This window comes from Triticum dicoccoides, chromosome 4A, assembly GCF_002162155.2.
Source record: "Triticum dicoccoides isolate Atlit2015 ecotype Zavitan chromosome 4A, WEW_v2.0, whole genome shotgun sequence".
Classification (NCBI taxonomy): domain Eukaryota; kingdom Viridiplantae; phylum Streptophyta; class Magnoliopsida; order Poales; family Poaceae; genus Triticum; species Triticum dicoccoides.
The window spans coordinates 738,440,321-738,443,934 of record NC_041386.1 but is presented as its reverse complement, the minus strand read 5'-3'; the positions used below and the strand labels follow the sequence as shown (position 1 = coordinate 738,443,934).

Sequence of the window (3,614 nt, the reverse complement as noted above, 5' to 3'; positions counted from 1 at the left end):
GTCCACGAGCGTGTAGCGCGCAGCGAGGAAGCCGCCGGGCCGGTGACGATGTTGAGGAGGCCCCGGGGCAGAGGAGGAGGTCCAGGCCGTCGTCCCTGTGCCGGAGTGACGCCATGAATAAGAAGACGAGCAAGAGGTCAGGCTCTCCGCCGCGCTGCGGGAGTTCAGGCTGGCGGCCAAGGCGAGGGACAAGGAGGGGCTCCTTCAGATTCGCACCAGCCGCTGAGGCTCCGGCAACGGCGAGCGCACCGACAGAGCATCGACGGAGCGCAGTGTAGCTGGCACGAGCGACGACCAGCGTGCGACACTGCGGTGGCAGGGACGCGGCGTCGATGCAACCGGGCGTGCCGATGGTCCTATTCTTGAGTTGGTGAGACCGATAGCAACCAGGGGAGCCAGCCGCGGCGGCCGTCGTTTCCCGAGCTGGGCGCTCGCAGTGGCGCTTGTGCTCGCCCTGGCGTGCGTGGTAGCGCTCGGGACGGCGCCGACCATCTGTTGCTGCACCTACGCGGTCTGGTTGTGCGGCCGACTGCGATGGGAGACCGGGGCAGAGGAGGAGGTCCAGGCCGTCGTCATCCTCCTCCTCCCCCGCCTTCGTCGCGCCAGCATCACCAGCCTGCGGCTCGTCTTCCTCCTTCACGGTGCCCCGGGCCTCGCCCTTCTCGGCTGCAGCGGCGCCCGCCGCCGCCGGCGGCTGATCCACGGTGGAGGCGGAGCTGGAGAACGCAGGGCGGAGGAGCGGCGAGGCAGGGGGTTTGGAGAGGCGGAGAGAGCGGGGGAGGACGCGGAGGCGAGGCGGCGAAGGTGGTGGTTGGCCGCCATGGCGTGCGGGGGAGGCCGGGGCAGAAGAGGAGTAGGAGACAGCGGTGGAAGGTGGGCGACGGGGTGGGTAGGTGGAAAGAGAGGAGAGAGAGGGATTTGCACGTAAAAAGGTAGCACCGGTGCCCCCAGCTCGCCCCAAGCGCGTTGGGTTTCCCATGGAAGCGCCGGCCGTAACTTTCGTCAAATCCAGCGAGAAAGGAGGTCTTGGGTGCATGGCTGGGGCGATTTTTTTTACAACCAGCGCAAAAAGTTTGAGCCTGCGAAGGCTGTTGGGGGGTCTAGTGGAGATGCTCTTAGATGCTATGGGACATATATGGGCTGGCCCATTTTACTATGTTTTGGTGTGCTAAAAAATATTGTGTTTTGGTTCCACCGGTAAGGTTTTAGGAGCTTCCCTGACTAGTTTTTTTCCTTTCAACTTTCTTCTGTTATTTTTTATTTTATTTCATTTTCTCCATTTTAACATTGCAATCATTTATGAAATTCAAAAAAATTATTTTGCGAACATTTGAAAAGAATTGGATATATTTTTAAATCAAAAAATATTTTAAAATTCGTGTTTTTTTTCATATTCCTATGTAAATTGTACCGATTCATGTTCGAGGGGTATTTTTACCTCGGGTCGCATTTGGGGACAAAAATGGGACTTCATTTGGTATTGTCTCCTACATGTAGCACCCGACCCGCAAAGAGCCCATCGGCTAATATATCAGGGGACATGGATGGCCACGGGGTAGTAGCCTTCACAGACATCGCCACATGTTAGAAATAGTCTACTCTATAAGTTGTTAGGAAACTAGATAAAGTGTTTTACTACACTAATAACAAGAAGGTAAAAATAGGAATAAAAATATACTACGCTAGTGGTGAAGGTGCTTGAGTAGTAAAGTGTTCTCTAGGATTCCGAAGTCATTACCACAAATATGACCTGCGCATCAAGTGCGGAGCAAACACTCTCTATCGTATCCTATATCCACTCTTCATATGCATAAGTGGGCGGTTCCGGTACAGAATATGTTCTACTCTAACATATACTTCATGCCACATACGCCACGAACCGTAGCTTCCGCATGTCGGTTATCACATATGGTCAATTAAGAGTTTCCCCGTGGACGCTGCTAGATATACCTGAACTCCCCTATTAACTTGTTAACTTGCAAAGACTAGGATTGAGGTTTTACTATCACCTCGAATTCCCTCAACATCATAACATGTACAGTGACAGTAGGTCCTCCACGGCCAATCATGGCAATAGTGCAAGCGAAGCCTCCTCTCAACACTCGTTAGAATACTAACTCAAACATGAACAAGAGCATATTGGATCACATGGAAATCATAATAATTCTAATCATAAAGTAGTTCATTTGTATCCTTGAGAACAAGTACAACTACTCAAACAAGTTAATGGTACACATAGAGGAGATGGTGAAGTTACAAGCTGGCATCGAGTCGGTGGAGGGAGGAGGCATGGCGGTGATGATGGCGATGGCAGCATCGGCGATGGTGGTGATGGAGATGGCACCGCTGGCGTGGTGGAGAGGGCACCGACCCGAATGCCGGTGTTCGCATGGTGGAGCCCCCTCTTCTTCCCTTGATCTTGTCCCTCTTCTATGGTGGTGGATGGAGCAGCAATGGAGATGGACTTGGATGTGATGGTGATGAATTCCATGTTGTAGGCTGCGACTAGGGCTGAGGATGATATATAAGACGCCTCCCTAGCTTCCTCCCTCGATGGGTTGCACCCAAGGGCACTAGATGAGCCAAATCCTCTCACAATCTCTTCCTGCAAGCCAAGGATCTCATGAGATCAAACAGGACGAAATCGATGAAGAATCCCATCTGAAGGGAAACTTTTGGAGTTGTGTGGAAGTTACATGACGAGCCATACGACTATGGATGGTCATATGGCACGTCGTCTTCTCTCCTTCCTTCTCTGGTAAAACGGTCGCCATTTCTTCATACAGACTCCGATTTTGACGTTCTTGGGCTCGTTGGATTTGTGAGAACAACGTCGATCCATTTCTGATTTTAGATCTTGATTTTTGAGAACTTTGTAAAATTGAACTTTTCTAACCTTCGAAATGACCAAGTCTCGCCCGTGGGTGTCTCCGTATTGAACCCATTTTTGATCCTTTCATCGTGCTTGGTCCTAGGTTGCTCCAAATCACCTGTAGACACAAAGAAACATAGAAAACCAATAAAATTAAATAAAGTACTAAATGTGCAATGCTCATAAGAAAAATATTAATGCCAATAATGATGCATAATGGACAACTATTTGGTTCAATGGGACATGCTATATGAACAGAACATGCAACAAATAAGATCTAAAAATGCGTAAAATATAGAGCCATCACATGCATAGCGTAGCTTTACTCTTGTCTTGCTTAGCTTTGCTTCTGTTTAGCTTCCGCATCTTTCAAGACATTGCCTATTTCGAAGACATTCATAAAATCTCCCATTCACCCCCTCTAGTCAATAACTAGCATTTTCACTTAGTGCCTGACATATCCGTGATACGATGGCCAACTTTACCGTTGAACCCTTATAAACATATTACTAAAGTTTTGGTCAATAGGATCTGTTGGGTTTAGTCTCATATCAGTTGTGGGAGGAGGCAGAACACGACTTATAATAGTGGGGGCGTCCCCTCCTATCAGACTAGTCTTGCCTCTCATAAGTCTGTGTATGTCTCTAGTTGGGCCTGGTTGGTGGGCCAAGAAGATTGTGGAGCGGGCCTATGATGCATGTGGGTCAGAAATGATGGTTAGTGGACCCGGCATTGCGTAATT

General features: G+C 49.7%; 2 pseudogenes; one reads left to right on the top strand and one right to left on the bottom strand.

Annotated features, from left to right (window-relative positions):
• LOC119284363 overlaps positions 1-526 on the top strand; it is a 1,321-nt pseudogene extending 795 nt beyond the window's left edge.
• Positions 527-544: 18 nt separating this feature from the next.
• Positions 545-822, bottom strand: LOC119284362 (annotated as a pseudogene).
• Positions 823-3,614: the final 2,792 nt, after the last annotated feature.